Source organism: Corvus kubaryi, unplaced genomic scaffold, assembly GCF_017639235.1.
Source record: "Corvus kubaryi isolate FWS band 111438036 unplaced genomic scaffold, C.kubaryi_AGA036_p1.0 37354, whole genome shotgun sequence".
In the NCBI taxonomy this organism is placed as follows: domain Eukaryota; kingdom Metazoa; phylum Chordata; class Aves; order Passeriformes; family Corvidae; genus Corvus; species Corvus kubaryi.
In genome coordinates, this window is record NW_024581116.1 from 15,588,801 (window position 1) to 15,607,870 (window position 19,070).

Genomic DNA, 19,070 nt, shown 5'->3' on the forward strand with positions numbered 1-19,070 from the left:
TTAGCACAGTATTACATAATTATAAGATTTTCTATTCATAAATTAAAGTCATTTCTTTCACTGCACGAATAACTAAAACCAAATTCTCAGCAGAATGAATAAGTTACAAATGTAAGAAATTAATAAGTAAAGCTGATCCTACAGTGTCTTGATGCCTTTTCTTCTAAGTAAAATGTCACATTCTACTCTACCTTACACTTACACTGGTCTCCACTTCCATGCTATCCCACTTAAGGGGCTTCTCAGATGATCAGTCCTCAGCTAACAAAGCACCTGATGGCTTTTATCTTTCCTCTCTTGAATGGCAAAAATGTGATACTACTGGCCCTGGAGAGCCAAGCAGGTCAATGGGAAGGCATGTTTATTACTTTATACACATTTAGCCAAAAAGGTGAGAGAATCTGAATGTGATGATATCATGCCTGGAAAAGCTGACAGGGTAGGAAAACAATAGACAGAAAGCCATGCTCCATCAGCTCCTCCCAGTCAGCTGTATCAACCTTGCTTTGCTTCTTTCCTGGGAAGATCTTGAAAAATTTAGCAAGCATTAATTAGTTATCCAGGCATGTCTTCAATAAAACAGAAATCTGTACTAACTCTAGGACAAGCAGAAACAGGAAATAGATGTGAATTTTGTACCCTTCATTTCATCAGAATTAAGTGCTTGACTAGTCAGAGGAAGTGGTGAAATTTCTTTCCAGATTCCAGTGTGTGACTGCTCATATTTAGGTTGCCTAAAGATAGAGTTTCTATCCATTTGACCTGCTATAACGCATTTCTGAGGGGAGCTGACAGATGTGACATAAGACCTGCATAAATCTCATGTCTCTTGGAGCAGCCCATGTGATTTCAAAATGTACCAGACAGTTTAGCATAGGTGAGTAACCCAGATCCTTAAACTTACCTGTTCCTAACATGCTTTTCTATATGAGCTACAAGCAGCTGTAGACAAGGGGAATATAGTCAATATAGTCAATGGAGAGCAAAGGGGAATTCAACTCACCTTGTAGTACTGGCACACCTGAATTTATCTTTAGGCTCCAGTGACTGCAGTGATCAGATCTTTATGGAGACCTGGATGAAAACATTCTAAACTATTCTTAGGTTTCTTATAAATATTCCTATAAACATTCAGACTCTTTCCCTTGAAAAAGCTTGTAGTTTCATTCTATAATGTCAGGCCTCATTTTTCACCTACTATGAATAAACTGATTATTTGGGGATATCATAAATATATCAAATATAATAAAAGATAGTGTTTGCTTTTTACAGGAAGCAACACAATGCATTACTTCTGGTTTTGGTTATGAATTTACTTCACAGTGGAACCAGCCAGTCACTGTCATTTCTGTATTAGAGGTCTTGAAGAACAGGGTAATATTTAGATTGCTGACATCTAATTTTGATGACACTCTCTTGAACTAGGCTAGGAGAACCAGTAATTCCAAATTTTTGCTGAAAAAGAAAAAGTTGAGAGCAGAAAATCCCCAAGGGCTGAACAAAAGCATAATCACAGATATAATTTTGAGAGACTCAAAGAGCAGGTCAGAAAGTTTTAAATGAGAGACAGGAAGCTTAATGTATATTTTCATAGCAAAATAATCTCTTGTAAATGCAGGACCAGCCAAAATCAAAGTAAAGTAATCTACAGCAAAGGGAGGGAGTGAATGACATGATTCAGTGGAAAGGAAAACATTTATAGGAAAGAGTCAGGGAATCATAAAAGGATGCTGTCTTTGGCCAAAACTCCTGGAGTGCTGAGAGGAAACTGCGATAAAGAAATGTCTGTAAGTGTGCTCATTGTTTTCTACAGATCTGTGCACTTCTCATGCTAAAAAGAACAAAGATGTCTAGAAAGAGACTTTTTTCTGCCTGTTGTCTTAGTCCAGTTTGGAATTAAGCAGTAAAATGGAGTATCTAGAGATCCGTTTGTGCTAGAGTGCTAGTGTTTTGTTCTCTACCTCCAAAGCCAGATGGAATGGCCCAGCTCACTTCATGCAGCTAAATCCTTCTCAGATCCAAAGCAGAGTGGTCACTGCCCCGCTCTGTTCCCAGGCAGCCTGAGGTGGCTGTGGCCAGAGCCATGGTGCTGAGCCCAACCCTGCTTCACTCAGCCCACCCACATACCTAAATGACCAGGAGAGTCCTGGGAAGGTGCTTAAGTTACCAGAAAATGCTAAACCATGGGTGCAGGTGGGTGAAGCAAAGGATGTTTTTGGTCCAGATTTACAAAATGGGTAGAAACCCCATATTTGTGAATATTTTCAGACCTTATCATATTTTCATGAATTTAATGACACTGTAGTCCTCAGTAGTTTACCTGCAGTGAGATTATCAATGCAGATTATCCAGGTCATAGGGTGACCACCAAGTTCCAAAGTGTTTCTGCTTAAAGCACAATGCTAAACAAGCAAAGGTGTACTGCCTTGAAAGCTGTACCACTCTCTGGTCCTGAAAACCAGACAGGATGAAACCTACCTGATCCAAGTTACTTCTACACAAAGCTCTTTGTTCCCAGAATAAAGTGGGCAGTGAAACACTGTGCAGTGTCATTGCTGACAACACTAAAATAAGGCAAAGTTCTGCTAGTGGGGTGGCTACAGGGGTGGCTTCTCTGAAGAGGTGCCAGAAGCTTGCAGAGCCAGCCGAGTTTACCTGGGTGGAGCTGAGCTAGTGCTAGTACATCCTGTCACACTAATGCTGACTGGAGTTCTTTCTACTGCTTTCTCAAAAAAACCCTAAAGCCCAAGCAAACCTTTATTATTTTCTGTGATGGAGATCGATTCAGGGATTGATTATGCTTGGCTTTATAGCAAATGAAGATCTAAACTAACATATGTGCCATTGCAGGCAAAATCCAAGCCAAGAGGTAGTGAAACACTTCTTGATTCCAACAGGTAGGTAAGATCATTGTGCTGCTAACTCCTTGGCATAACAGGTCAGGTCTTGCAGTAATCAGAGTTCAGTGGCCTTGAACTGTTCTCTGTAATTCTTCAATGCTTAGCCAAAGAGTAGAGTACTTAACATTTTTTTTTTTCCACACTACTATATATTATGTTTTTTTAGTTGATGTGTGAGCATCTTACCTGTCCACAAAGCCCCAGGACACTTAATTCCACCAAACCAACAGAAACCACAGGTATCAGCCTTCTTTCTATCACTGTTTATCGCTGTGCCAGATGTAGGTGAAGATTGCATGGGTAATCCTGCTGTTGCTCAATTAGATAGCTTTTTTTTTCTGGCCTTCTGTGAGGAGAGTGTCATTTTTGGAGAGGGATTCAGGGAGTGTTCTGAAACATGCTGTGTAGAGTTACAAAGAACAGCAAGAGGGAGAAGGCAGTAGGGAAATCAGTAGAAGGAAATTAACTTTTGTAATATCACGCAATAGAATTTAGGAGTTCAAACCATCAAGTCTTTGTTATAGTGAAACAAATTATGGGTGTTTACCAACCTTGAAATAATTCAGCTGTCCCGGTTGTCTTTTATAACATGAACCCTGTGAGCAAATGAGGAATCAGAAGCAGGGAAAGATTTAAACACTTTCATAAAATTTCTATCACTGCAGTGAAAATATGTAGTCCTTTTTTTTTTCAATGCTTTTGATTAATTTCCTTCTTTTTTTATTAATTGTATCAGAATAAACTGGACCTTGATACTTTTCAATTAAAAAAAATTATATTATCATTTGCTGGCCCCTTATAAGTTCCATGTGCACATGGAATAATATGTTTATAAACCAAAACAAATAGATCTTTTAAAAATAATCTGTCATCCTGTAGTATTCCTGATAGTGTTTTGATTCAAACTCAATTCATCCCGATCTCTCTCATTATTCACTGTTGAACTGTTTAATGCCAGAGTTGCAGGCCAACTGGCATGAAGAGTGCAGGGAAAGTATTATGTTCCTGCAATATAAAGTTGGATGTCTCAGTTTCATTATTCTCTTTCACACCCAAGATAAATCCTGAGCTCTGCCACAGTGGCCCACATTGATTAAAATGCAAAAAAGATACAAAAAACCAGCAAATGAAAGGTTTCTAGCAAGGTGTATTAAGAAAATAAAGCTAACATTTTTATACTTTCTAGCCTTTTGAAATCTTTGCAGTATCTCCTCTTTTGCAAAGTAAGATGATTTTTAAGGAAACATAATTTCAGTTCCATTGAAATAAATGGTGAAATTCTAAATAAATTTGCCAGGGGCAATGCTTCTTGTTTACTACCTTTTCTATCAAACTTTCTAAATTACCTTTTTGCTAAACAAGGTGACTGCCTTCAGGAGGAACAGTTTTCTCAAGTTCCCCAGTGAAAGCAGTATTCCTTTACAGAGAGTGTATATATGCATACTTGGAAGCTTCCCACCAAAGTTAGATAAAATCTGCTCTTGATTATATAAATAAATAACATCTGCTGAAATCTTAGAACAAGCATGACAGACTGCAAACTGAAACACTTGCACATACTTCAGGATTTGCATCAGGCACATCAAGCATTACTCTATCAGTAGTTCTGAAAATAAGGGCCAAATTCAGCCAAGTGAGGATCACAACCAGAAGTGGGAATTATCAGCAGAAGCCTAGAAACTGCTGCTATGTATGTTAAGCCTGGCTTGTATTTTAAAGATGGTTTTACATGCTAGCCAGCGTAGATTTCCTTCTCCAGACTCTATCTTCTTGATTTAGAATTTTTTTCTCCAGTTCTTTAGTTCTAGGCTTTTTATTTACAGGCAACGCTTGTCTTAATATATTTGGAATGCAGCTTAGCCTCTTGTCTGATTCATCCAGTTCCCTCCTCCCCAGGTAACAGAAAGGTAAAACTTTCAGAAAAGCTTCCCCTTCTGCCCTCCATCCAACACTAATTATCAGATTTCTCCTCTTTGTTACAATAAAAATATATATATGTATAATAGTCTTGCCTTTCTTGAAATATGTCATTGTTTTTAAGAGTTTTTGCATGTATATGAGATGTCTCCATTTTTTCTTCCCAGTGCATTAGAACATAGAGATGACCAGCACCAATATATTTGTCTGAATCTGTGGTGGCCAGCGAGCCTACCTTACACGGGACAAAGAGAGTCCGCTGGTGGGACAAGTCCCTAGTACCAAAAGAACCTCCTCAGGTTAGGGTGACCAGAAAGGCTTCCCCCAGGATGCATTGTTCTGTTACATTAACGTACCCCAGTTCTGCTTCCCTGGTTGGCCCATTGCCCCTCCACCCCCTTACCACCTTATGTGTCCCATGCCCTAGAAGGTTCTCCACTCCAGGTTGCCCCCATTGGCCATTGCCCCATCGCCACTCCCACAGAGTTTCCCTATTGGTTCCCACCTTTGTACCGCCCCCATGACCTCAGATCATTGGTCCCTGATGCTCGATCCGCTTCCGTACTTAAACCTGTACCCTCCATTTTTTCTCATCTTTTTCCCTGGAACCATTCACGGTGTGGCTGCAGTAGACCTTTGTCCAGGGAACCCCAAACAGAGATGCTTCCTGCCTCTTTGTCACTGACCCATATTACTGAAGCTGTCCATGCGTTAGTGCATGCACGTGTGTGTGCGTGTGTAGCTGATCCTGCAAAACAGCTTCTCCAAGGACATGCTCTTAGAAGATCGCTGCACCCTGCGCTATGGCACAGAAGCCGCAGAGAGCCTGGGATAGTGATATGGATCTATCAAGTTACAGTTACTGGTACAAGTCTTCTGTTGTCTGTAGGACATCAACATATGCTATAATTATTGTTCCATCACTGCCCTCAAGAGTGAACATCTGCTCGTACCCTACCATTACAGTTTTAATCTACTTGTAGCTCCTGTTTCCTTGAAGAACAATCCAAATGAGACAGACCCTGTCTTTTACTTTTCTCCGGTTTTTTAATAGCTTCCAGGCTTTCACCAGAGCAAAGTGAATACCTCGCGCTCCCACCAGTATTCATTTAAATGAAAAACTGAATTCCCTGTAGCTGTGCTTCTGCCTGTAAGCAGATGAGTGAGGTGGGAGTGAAACTTTCTCACAGGCACAAACACAGTAACAACAAATTGAATTTGTTGTTTAAGTGGGGGGGTGTCACAGTTCTCAGAGAGCAGCCTCAGCCTCTCTTCAAACTGTGTTGAGTGGGGAGCCACAGGATTTGCATCAATACTAAGTGTCCTCCCACTAGTGCAAACACATCCTACTCTTTTGCAGCCTTTCCCAGTTGTGATGGAGGGGCCCTCTTTGCCCATTCCACCTCGATTCACCTCTGTGGTTTACACACTTTGAAAAATGTATTGTCTGTACCTTTTGGGCAGGGTAAATTTTACCTGTTGAAAGCAACAAAGGCAGGAGCAAAATTAAAGCATTTCCACAGCATATCTCAATTCAGTGGTTAAGAGTATTCACAGGCACATGAAATTATGCTTTTGCATTGGTTTATGGTTGGACTCAATGATCATAAAGATCTTTTCCAACATAAATGATTCTGTGATTCTATTGTCAATAATCTTCTGTGGTGACAACACATAACCAAACACGCACACTCATCTTGGCAGAGCTAAGGAGTCTGCCCTTCCAGAACTTATCCCCACCCTATGAACACAGCAAATACTGCACTCATGACACACAAAACCCAAAGTCTTCAATAGAATGAGTTGCAACTTCAAGAAATGTAAAACTGACTGGAGTCAGAGCCAAAATGCTAAATGTGAAAACTGCATTGCCATCAAACCCTTAAATTTGACAAAAGTATTCATGTGAAGAAACCATAACTTGGATGAAAACACTCTAGCATACTGTGGTGTATGAAATCCGCATCCCAGTCCCCCTTTCTGCTTTCTTTTCTGACTGTCCAGGATTGAAACTTAGACCAACCAGTGGTGTCAAATGGCATTTTCTCTTTCATTATTGTTCACCAGCCTCTTCTCTACCGCTTTGAAAGATGGTTTTGGAAGCAGTCTTCATAAGAACTAAGTGTCCTATGCAACTTTCTGCATTTTACCTTAAAATTGTTCACTCATAATTAACCTCATAACCAGCAATGAAATGAAGCACTAGTGACAATTTCAATACCATACATTAATCTTTTTAATTACTTGAGAGTGAAAGCTGCCCGTGCTCGGAAGGACTTCTCAATGTGACACTGCATTTTGTCATCCTCTTTGGAAATACTGTTTATCTCTTGCTTTACAGTAAACTCTTCAACATATACTCAACAGTGAAAGAAATAATTCCTTTTAATGTTTTGTAATAAAAAATATAATTTTTTTGTTGCTGATGATAAAGACTGAATCAAAGGTACTTGCAATTTTAAATCATCAGGAATAACTAGGATATTGATTTAATTTCTGCTGTGTTTAGACCTCAATTATATACAGACACACTTTCAGGAATGTCCTCACCAACTTAACTTAAAATGACCTGAAAACCTTGTTTTTGAACAAAATTAAAAAGCTGATTTTAACCTGTTTTTAGAAAAAAAAAAGCATATGAGATTACACATCTTCAAGTCAATCTCTTAGCTTGTCCCCTGCTTCAGACCTTTTAGCCAATTTCAACAAACTGTGATAGGAAAGGAAAAAGTTCAAGGGTATTAAATTCCTACTTAGTTCTTAAAAGTAGATACCATACAGAGGAAGGAGAGACAGACAAATTAGAATGATCACTGAAGAAAAATCAATGAGGTACAAGATGAGCAACCACATGGGGAAGAGTCAGGCAGCAAAATGTCTGAAGTTCTGCTGCTTGCGGAACAATCTGTTTTTCAGAAGAACCCCAAAATGCATTTTAGAGGATTTTGACACAATAGTTTTTATCATGCTCTTGATACACCTAGAAGTGAATGGAGGCGCTGAGAAATTAGGAGGATGGTTGAGTGGCACAAGACTGGTGCTGGGGGCAATCTCAGAATCTGCCTCAACCTTCCTCTGCTCTCCTTCAGAGAAAATGATGACACTACAAGGCTGTGCCTGCCTTGCATGAGTCATGTCCACCCTTCCCACGTGGCCCCATCAAATGTACATCAAAACTTGTCTGGAATGGGGGTCCTCATGCCATTCCTTTGCTACCTGCAAATGGTTGTTAACCGGACAAGTACTTGTCAAAACAAGTTTCAATATTCAGCCCTGGTCACACTGGCTTAACACAGCTGTGATACATGCACAGTCCAGGACGTTACTTTAGGTGACATCCAAGCGGGCAGAGGTGTGTGGTGCAACCTGGCACAACATGACACCATCATCAATTCCTAGCAAGAGCCTGAACATTTTTGAAGCAGCCTGTAGAAATTAACATACTTCTGAAAGGAAATATTTGCATATCCTAAAGAACATTCATGGAACACAAATAGTAAGAATACAGGTTGGTGACTGCAAAATTTACAAGTTTTTAAATTACAGAGCAAATTTGCTGCTTAAATAAAAAAGATTGCATTTCAAGTAGCTCCTGTGTGACCTCTGTATTTGCCCTCTCATTACACCCTTGCTGCATCGGTTTTCAAACTAAGGTTGAATTTGCCTTTCCTTAAAAAACCCCAAACCTAAAGCAAAGAATAATTTGCAGCATATATAGCTAGCTAGACTAGTCTTAGTGAATACAAAAGAGATAAAGGGTATAAAGGATTTTTTGGTAACAGGAAAGTTGATGGATTCCCCTTCCTCCCCCAAGATTAGGGATCAAGAAAGTTCAGAGCAGGGCAAAAGTATCTCAGTAATTTCTTGCAGAATTTTCATATTTCTTAATCCTCAGATCTCTCTTGCTCTCAGAGAGAAACATATGCTTATCATCCTAAACCAAGTAAGTCACAAATACCCACATATGACAAAAGTTCTGCTCTCATTAATACTAAAATAGGAAGATGCTGCTGGAAACTCTTATGTTTATGGCTTTATACCAGTTTCATACTAGTTTAACCTGAACATTAATTGTCCAGTGGAGCAGAAATAATGTAAATGATTCAGGAAATTTTTTGGAAAGATAGTGATTGCATGCACTTTTAATATAGTAAAAGTTTTCACTTCAAACTAGAAGGGAAAATATATTAAAAACCTCAAATATCTGCATCCTCTGGAAAGACTCTGGTTTTATCTGGATTAAAATATGGTATTTTGATGGGCTAGTTTCTTGGTGTATTTGTAATTGGTTGGTTATTTTATTCATTGCCTAAAAAGAAATGACTTTCAAATATCAGAACAAGGTGTTTATCAGTCTTTAAAAAAAAAAAAAAAGGAGCACAGCTGAAGCCTTTTCAACAATCTGGAGATAATTTTTTTACATAAACAAATTGGATTGCTCTTTGAAGCCACATAAATTATAAACTGCTGAAGATTTGTATGCTGAAGTTTCTCTTGCAATCAGGGAGCTCTCCTACTGAGTCCTATGTTAAACGGGTCCTTTATAGTCTGGATACCCATTATGACTATCTTTAAAAAATATATTGCAAAAGCAAAAAGATATATATCTCAAAACATTATGTGTTGGAGGTGAACAGCAAAGATTTGCTAAATTCTTCCAACTAAGGCCATTTGAACTTCACTTACATTGTCAGTTGTCCATGAATACTCTGAGAACTGCTTTGCAGCCTTGATGTTTGCTCTCAAAAATTCACTCAGCTTTCAAATTATTTCCATTAAACTTGTGTGGTATTGGGGAAAATTTCCTGCTAGTGCAAGCACCATGGTACACTGCTCTTTTGTGACTCAAGGGTTATAACTTCATTCTCCTAGGAAGTACAAAGGACAGAACTAAAGAGAAGTACAACAAAGACTTTAAATGAGAGACAAATACAGTAGTCAATGGCCAAATATTAAAATGGGAATAATTCTAGCACTGAGAACCTGAGTTGTACAGACATACATATGCATACAAACACATGCAAACACACACACACACACACACATTTCATTGCAGATAGAAAACCTTTGCAGGAGGCCTTTCTGGATTCTCTGCAATGTAGGGGTTTCAAGCATTTTTATGGTAGGACTATGATGGAGTATATGTGTGTGAAAAATTTTCCTAGGCAAGCCATTTAAAAAGTTTGATTTTTTCCTGGATTTTCTACATGTATCGCTTCATTCACTTTAATTGCTCCAGAAACCACTCAAATTGTCTAGACTGTACAAGCAATACATAAACAAGTGTTCCCTCACCTTAAAACCTATCATAAAGTGTTTGTCCTGAAAGATGAATGTTCTCACTACTCAGAGGTCATCATGCATGCCAATAAGATTTTAAAATTAGCAAACACAAACTGCAAAAATTCTCAGGCTTATGAAAAGTGCTAAAACATTGTCGCGGGTTCGGTTTGTAACCGGGCAGAAACACCAATTTAGTGTAGTGGTTTGGTCCAAAATACTCATTACTGTTTATCTGCTGTGAGATAAGAATTAGGAGAAATGCAAAACAGGCACCAAACTTGAAAGAATATAAAGAAGTTTATTAACAGACCTAAAAGAAGAAGGAAAAAAAATTATACCACCTTCAGAACTCTCCTCCTCCCCCCACCTTCCTCCCTTCTCCCACTGACAATGTTCAAAGACAACCCTTAAGATGTTCAGTCTGTTTACCACTTCCATAATAACCTTGTTCAGTCATTTAGAAAGAGAAGTCTCTTCTTGCTCATGCTATGAAAACATTATCACAACGAGACAGCCGCCCACTTCCAAATATCGTTCAGTCCATTTAGGAAGAGGAGTCTCTCTGCCTGCGTGTGAGTCCTTTCCCCCGACTTGCAGCTTTTCCCGCAACTGCCTTCGAGGGTCCACTCTTGAAGTTTTTTGGGGTACAATTTTAAGGTTGAGCCGTTCAGAAACAAAAACAGAGGCCCTTCTCCTTCCCTGGGAGCAAAGGGTCTTCATCATCTTCATCTTTAGGACTATCTCTGGGAGCATCTCTACAGACTGAGGTTTTCTCCTTTCCCGTTCGGAGCAAAAGTCCTCATCTGGTTCATCTCTACGGACTGAGGTTTTCTCCTTTCCCATCTGGAGCCAAAGTCCTCATCTGGTTCATCTCTCCCTGTCCAAACTTCTCATGAAATTACAGCTGCGTCAGCATCTGCCTATCTCAGCGCAGGTGCTTTTGCTCACGAGTTGAACACTCCACCCCCCATATCTTCATGAAATTACAACAGGATACTCTGATATATCATAGCTTCACAACAGAATTTCAGCTTTAAGCATCTCCTCTCTCTCTTCCCTCAGGTTTTCAGCTCTTCACAGCAATAAAAGGGTTACTCTCACCTCAGCCTTGCAGCTTTGCAGCTGGAATGTTGAATTTTTCTTATCGCAGTGGAGAGGGGGGAGAGCCGAGCCGCTCCGGCTGCCCACGGCAAGGCAGTGGGGGGGGTTCCATGGCTGGAACAGGTCCATGGCTTCAGGATGGCCGTGGCCCGGCCCGGCCTGGCCCAGGCAGGGCCTGGCCGGGCCCGCTGGCCCCCACACGGGGCCTGCAGCCACCTGTCCCAGCGCCGGAAACGAGAGAGAGCTTGGAGGGGGAGTTTGCCTATTCTTAAATGTGGATCACAGAGGTGATCACAACTTTAAGTGGCTTAGAGAATTGTCCATATTCAAACTGGCCAGCTGATAGGTTCTGTCAGTTCCCAGAGGAAACTGTAAGCACCCCTTAGCAAGGACGTCCCTTCCGGGACTACGCTTGCTAACCTATGACAAACATTCTCACAGATCACTGAATTATCCTGCACTTCAATTGAAATCTAAACCCTACTTCCTCCTTTCCCTGCCTCTTCCTCTATGTGCCATGATAGACCCTGCTCTTTTATCTCCAGAGCTTTTCCGTTTTTTATGTGCGTCCAACACTGCAAAGGAGTAACTTCCCTTCCCTCACACAGTCCCTTTTACAATGCCAAGGCTTGGTTTACACTGAATAAGGATGAGGAGCATGATTAACCCTGTGCTTGCTATAAGGCTTTAGCTGACTTTCACCTATTACCTGACTGAGTAAGAGTATCCTCTTAGCTCCATCAGAAAACTGGAGTGAAAGCTTGGAACGTCTACATGTTTGCCTTTATTTTTTCAGTGTGTTCATCAAGTAGAGGTATGATTTGAGAGCTTCTCTTGCAAACCAAGAAACTTTAGAGTTGTAAAAGTCATGACAGATAGAAGGAGACCTGAAAATAACGACAGCTGGTTGCCTTTATGGCTTACAGAACCTTTAGTGAAGGAAAATTATCACACATATCGAGAGCACAAATCCATCTGTGAAATAGAGCTGTTTTGAGGGAAAAGCACAGCTAGGGTATTTTGTGAGTTTTTCTGGCCCAGTTAATAAGTTAGTTAGGGGCACTGGGATCCCAGGGTTTCAAAGACGGGAGGGAAGATTTTTTTACTCTGTACCAGAGTGGTCTGTCTTCCCTTATTCCTTAAAAAATTGGTGATCTGTCCTGGAATTCAGCCTGTTTGACTTCTCTGTCTGATAACCAAGTGTTTGATAATCAGCTCTAAGCCAAAGGATGAGCATCTCAACCTCTGGAGCTGGGCTCACGAGCTGGTGAGCTCTAACCCTAACAAGACAATGGCATGTAGGTAACACACCAATTTATGTGTGACTCGGAACACTTCTTAGTACAAATGGTCAGTGGCTTAGAAAAATGGCACACCTCTGTCTGAAAACAGAGGAGTATGATTCCACATTGAAATGAACTAAGTGTTCATTTCAAAATGCGCTATAAACCTTTGAAAACAGAAATATTTGCCCTCAGTAAGAGTCATAGTGAGGAGCTTTTTGTTGCAGTTATGTCAATGGTTTTGGTTCTCTGCTAGACACACCCTTAAAATGTATAATTAACCAGAAATGCCAAGAATGCTCCTCACTTTAGGAGAGGATTTTTGTGTTGTGTAGAGGAATCCACCCTGGAACCAGCTGGGAAAATAAGCACCCAAACTGTGATCTCAAAGAGAAACCACAGAACTGAAAAAACCCAACAAAACATGCAAAGAAAGAATAAGTCAATTAAGAATCCGTATTTATTTCAAAGTTCTTTAAGTTTTCCCCTACCATTTCCTTATTTTCTAATCTCTCATTATACAGATGTGCAAGACAAGGAGAATTACAAAGCTGTGTGAAAACTGTTGGAGAAAAATCTGACCCATGCTAATAAACTGCTGTAAGTGTTGCACCACACTGAATGACAGAATGACAAATAAGAATCTCTCCTTGCATCCACAAGTTATTAAGAAAAGTCTTCCATCAAATAATACAAATAGTTTGACACTACTATGTTTGTAATTTAGAAAATAAGTATTTTAAAGGGGTCCCTAGCACAGGAAGGACATCAACCTGTTGGAATGAGTCTGTCATGGTAATTAGAGAGATGGAGGAAAAGCTGAGAGATTTTGGATTGTTCAGCCCGAAAAAAGAGAAGGCTTTGAGGTGATCTAATTGCAGCCTTCCAGTACCTGATGGAAGCCTGCAAAAAAGACAGAGAGAAAATATTTACAAGGGCACGTAGTGACAGGACAAGGGGGAATGGCTTCAAACAGCAGCCATTAAACCTACTTCAAACAGTAGGTTTAGATTAGATATTACGAAGAAATTCTTTACAGTCAGAGCGGTGAGGCACTGCAACAGGTTGCCCAGAGAAGTGTGGACAGTCCATCCCTGGGAATGTTAAAAGCCGGGTTGGATGGGGCTCTGAGCAACCTGGTCTGGTGAAAGGTGTCCTTGCCCATGGCAGGGGAGTTGGAACTGGATGATCTTTAAGGTCCCTTTCAACCTATGATTCTAGTAATAATAGAATCATAAATGCCTTTTATTAGAGTATAATCCTGTGACAATACTATCACAGCTTTAGTAACAGGAAACAATGTTGTAATATAAGCTGCTGCATGAAGAGGTTTTAACTGCTAGCCATCGCAGGTTCATAATACCTACAGGAGAATGTGATGACAATCAACAAGCCAGTTCTATTAACTACAAATGCAATGAAGCGGTTGATAGTGTCCCTCACTGTATCCTTCAGGATAAAATATCTTGCACACAGCTGGATAAACACATCATGTGATGGGTGAGCAGCTGGCTCATGGGTTGGGCACAAAGGGTTATAGTGAATGGGGTGACATCAGACTGATGACCTGTCACTAATGGTCATCATGCAATGAGGTTCTGCATCCTCAGTCCTGTGCTCTTCAATAGCTTCATAAATGACTTGGATGCAGGACTGGAAGGGTACCAAAACTGGAAGCCATGCTTCCTCTCTTTTATCATATAGTGCTTTAGAGTTTGCTCTTTCTGTCACCAAACATAATGCATGATGAACAGATGTGATTTTAAAGAAATCTGACAAATTTTTATTCTCTTTATGTTGCATAAATTATTTTTCTCCTGTAATTGAGACAGCCCAAGCTCTTCACTTGAGATCTTTAAACTGTTGGCTTGAGGAATTTCTGGACCAAATTTGATTTTCTTGTTTAGGTATTCCACTGGTTGGGGTGGAGGAGAAGATCACTGCATCTTCTTTCTTTGTCTGGAAGCTACTTTTCCATTAAATCCAAACATAATCCATTTTGTATGTTTGCTAGATTTGAACTACAGTTGAAAGGAAAACATTGTGTGCCCTTCTTGCCCTATGTATCTGCTTTTTGGGCTTCCAGAATCGGTCCAGTGTCTAGAGTGAGGAAGAATAATAACTTTTACTCTTCCCATCTTTCTCCTGTAATACTTAACACTGACCAACTGACCAGTGACACAAAGAAAGCTTTGGAACATTTGTCTACAATACTGTGTCCTTGCCAAGAAACCTCTCTGAGTTAAACCACCCAGTCAAAACACTTTTGGCAGCTTGCATGTAACTGCAGCAATCAAGGAACTTTGTAAGTTTCTGTAATGCCAGTCCTGGAGGTGATAAAGCTCTATTAACTAAAACTTTTTTTTTGTGATACACAGCATCTCACTGTTGATCTTTTAACAGCAACACTTTTCTTGCTTGAGCAAGCAGCTGCACTGTCTGGGTGACAATCTCAGCATATAAAATACTCTATCTTGAGTATATTTGGAAAAAAAGAATAGTCTTTGCTGAATCAGAGTATTTAAGTTTGATCCTTGTAAATCTAGATGAACTTCAATTTTATTTTACTCCCAGTTCCAAAAATACATGGGTAAATCTGCAGTAACTTTGGGTCAATGATCTATCCTGGTTATTTAAAACTGTACAAATGAGACATCAAGAACAATGACATTGTGCAAGACTATCAATAGAATAGTTTAATTAGAACCTGTACCTTTTTGTTTCATTTTCTTCAATTTTTATTTCATAAAATTTTATAGGCTGGCTTCTTGGATGGCATAAATCTGCATTGATTTCTGTCTGACATTAGTTATAACAGATCCTGCTGTGTGTTCAGAGTACTCTCCTTCTCTCCAATGGAACTGTCGTGTCAAGCACGTGGAGTATCCATTTTCTTGAAACAGAATATGATTTATGGCTAAAACTTAGAGATAACAGATTTGAGGGTAACATATACTATGCAACAGAATGTGTGTATTTATGGGGCTGAATCCTGTCATTCTTTTGATCTAAACAGTGCTTCACTGCTGCTTTAGACTCTGAGTAGTGGTTTATATTATGCAGAGGAGAGTGGGATAGAAATCCCCAAATTAACTCCAGTAAAGTGCTCAGCACAGATGTGTGGTGGATAATGAAGGTAACAATTCTGCAGAGGGCTGCACACCATGCTCCATACCAGGACGTGCTGTCACCCAGAGATGTTCTATTTATGAATCCCTAAACTTTCCACAAGTGGCCAAACCTGTCACAAGATTATTTTATCATGTACATCAGGTCAAAAAACTCTTGTTTTCTCTAATTTGACTTCTTCCTCCTAAAGTCCTCTAAGATCATCAAGTCCGACCATTAATCCAGCACTGACAAGTCCATCACTAAACCATGCCCCTAAGTGCCACATCTCCACGACTTTTAAATACCCTCATGGATGCTGACTCAATCTCTTCCCTGAGCAGCCTGTTCCAGTGCTTGACAACCTTTTCAGTGAAGAAATTTTTCCTAATATCCAATCTAAACCTCCCCTGGCACAACATGAGGCCATTTCTTCTTGTCTTATGGTTTGTTACTTGGGAGGGCACTGACTCCCACCTCTCTACAGCCTCCTTTCAGGTAGCTGTAGAGAGTGATGTCTCTCCTGTGCCTCCTTCTCTCCAGGCTAAGCGACCCTAGCTCCCTCAGCCAATCCTCACCAGATCTGTGCTGCAGACCCTTCACCACCTTCACTGCCCTTCTTTGAATGTGCTCCAGCGCCTCAATAATGCAAGTTGCTATGTACTTTCAACATGGTAAGTGCAACAAAACCCAGCTCAAAGAGTATGATATTCAGAATTTGGATTTTGTTGCCTGGCCTAGATCTGAATCTGCCACCACTGTGTTCAGTGAAAACAAAGACTGAAGAGACCGTCCGCAGCCTCACAGAGCTCTGGCTCCTTGCAAATGAGGCATTACCCTATGTAATAGGTTTCTTTGGGGACCATATGACATTCATAATTTAGAGCAGCCTTGAGGCTTTTCTAACTTGCACCAGGCCTCGATCAGTCATAGCTGGGATAATCTGGAAACAGCCAAAGTTGTTTTATTAACAGATCCACAGCAAAGGAGCCATCTAAAAGATGTTGCAGCCCTTTAGTTTCCATAGTGCAGACACCAAAGCTCTTGGGCTGCTGCCCAGTGCTATATATGGGAAAAATGGGTAAACTGTTCTTCACAGACAAAATGTCTTTTAGTATAAATCACCTGTTACTGTGCTTCTAAATTATTCATTTTTTTAAATTAATGAAAATATGCAAATTAAGAAATTGCTGTTAAAAAGTTATAAATATATTTTATTGCCTAAAGTAATTAGAATAAGTAATTACTTAAACATTATGGTTTAAAGTTGAATAATAGCTTTGATATCAAGATGAATAAGGAGAAAATGCTTAATATGCGCGATATAAACTACTTATCCTAGAGATAGTCCTTTTTGTACTATTTACATAAGATGTATATACGCTTCACAAAACCTTAACCTTGATACCAGTAATTTTTAAGGACATCTTTTGCTTTGTTCATTTACCTTTTGGCTTGATTTTGTAAGAAATACAGCTCACTAGACTTAATTCAAGCAAGTAATTATACGGACACCCAATGTGTATCTTTACAACTGTATATGGGCTCCTTCCATGGCTGCATTTACCATTTGTTTCCAGGCCTTGCTGCACCATAGCCACTCAGTACAGGTGGTTCTCTTCTACTCAGAACAATTTATTTTTCTTATTCCTTCCAGAAAGCAACAAAAACCTTCAGACCTTGTTAGGACGTTTTCCTGCAGACAGCCATGTACCTCACACTGTGTTTGTGTGTCCTCAATAGGCACAGATGAAGGGCTTAATCTTATCCTCAGCAAGGTGTGGTGGCTGCTCTGGTACTCTGATTACTGTCTCTTCTTTCTTCTTTCCTGCTTCATCTACTTCCTAAGAAACTAATGCCACTATATAAACACAGACTGCCACCCTTTCATCCTCTCTACTGGTTTAAATGCTTTTATCATCTCTGGCACTCCCTATCACTGATAACACCATCTGTAAGGGCTATGTTTTTCAAGCTCATAGACTTTGTCTAAGTGCTCCCACAATGGTGAGGATAGAAATTCCCTGCTGTCAGGTCTGTCTAGTGAGCAGATGAGAGACTTCTCCTGAAAATCAAGGGAAGCAGAAATACAAGGTAGACAGCACTGAGTGGGCAATATGGATCATTTAGGGACATGCTTTAGTGACTTAGGGACATGATTTAGTGGTGGACTTGGCAGTGCTAGACTAACAGTTGGACTCGAATTTGGAGATATTTTTCAACCTCAATGATTCTATGATTCCTAGATCAAGTATGGAAAAAAAGATTTTAGTAATAACAAAATCAACAAAGATTTTGTCATTAGTTACACCGTTCAGTAATAGCTGCTTTACTGACAGTTCTGTATTTTTCATAAGCCTCAAGTAAGTGTTCTGTCAAATTTACAACTTTTATATTGTGAGAGTACAATCCCTAGGAGTAAAACATGCTATACAAAAGTCAAAAAGGAGTATCACTTCTGCTGCTTGACTAGTCACCTATTTTTGTTTTAGAATATGGCCCATGAATGCACTGTTAAGTATCAGAAGAGGGCTGGGTCATAAAAGAGTTGAAGAGCAACAGAAAACAGGAAGGCTTTTTCCAGGATTTTTCAGCTGTTACTGTGCCTGTGTTATCCTGCAAGAGGAAGGGTAGAATGATGGAAGCATAAAGGTTTTCCTTGATTCTCAGCAGATGGCTCGTGAAATATAATCCTATAGGGAGTACAGGGGCCCCTGAAGATCCTGCATAAAGAAAAATGCATGACTGATATGTTGAGCTTACTTTATAGGAAGAAATTTTTGTGAAAATAGAACTTTAATTATGTGGTTAGAATTTTACATTTAAATACCCAGACTTACATCCTTTCACTGCATAGATTACCAGTCCATAGGTTTTGGACATCCTCAGGACTATTGCCAGTGGTCAGGGAGGAAGGACTAACAGGCTGTCTAGCCAAACTGCCCTGAAGTACTGTAAGGTACTCAGAGCCTGAGAATTAAGGCACCTAATCAGCTCAGTCTGAGTAAATTAAATGATCCCTTCAAGTCTGAGTATCAGAGACATTGCAGCAGAATTATCATGCTCCATCACTGGCTTTGAGCAGACAGTCAGATCTCAACAATTCATTGCAAACTATGTATGTTTGTCTGCTGGCTCTCTATTAGAAAGACCCATCATCACTTCTCACGTAATTATTCTCTTGAGATTATTTCCGCCGTGCTTGGTGCGAAAGACATTCATAAGTTTGCACCTGTTGATTTGTGGCAACAGTTTGATTTTCTCAAGTAATTCAGTGAAGTTCTGCCAGCACTAGGATGTCAGAACAAGTGAAAAACCTGAATAGACACATTTGTCAATCACATTAGGTGTCCAAGATGAAATGAGTGAATAAATGAAAGCCATTTATCTAGTGAGCAGCTGCCCTCATTACTAAAGATCCTGTTAAGATTAAAGCTGTGCTGCCAGCTTCTTTTTTTTCAGTTAAGGAAAATAAAAG

General features: G+C 39.9%; 1 long non-coding RNA gene across 3 annotated transcripts in view; it reads right to left on the bottom strand.

Annotated features, from left to right (window-relative positions):
- The window catches only part of LOC121667009, a 137,859-nt gene that overhangs the window by 32,670 nt on the left and 86,119 nt on the right, over positions 1-19,070 (bottom strand). The gene's annotated exons all lie outside the window — the stretch shown is intronic.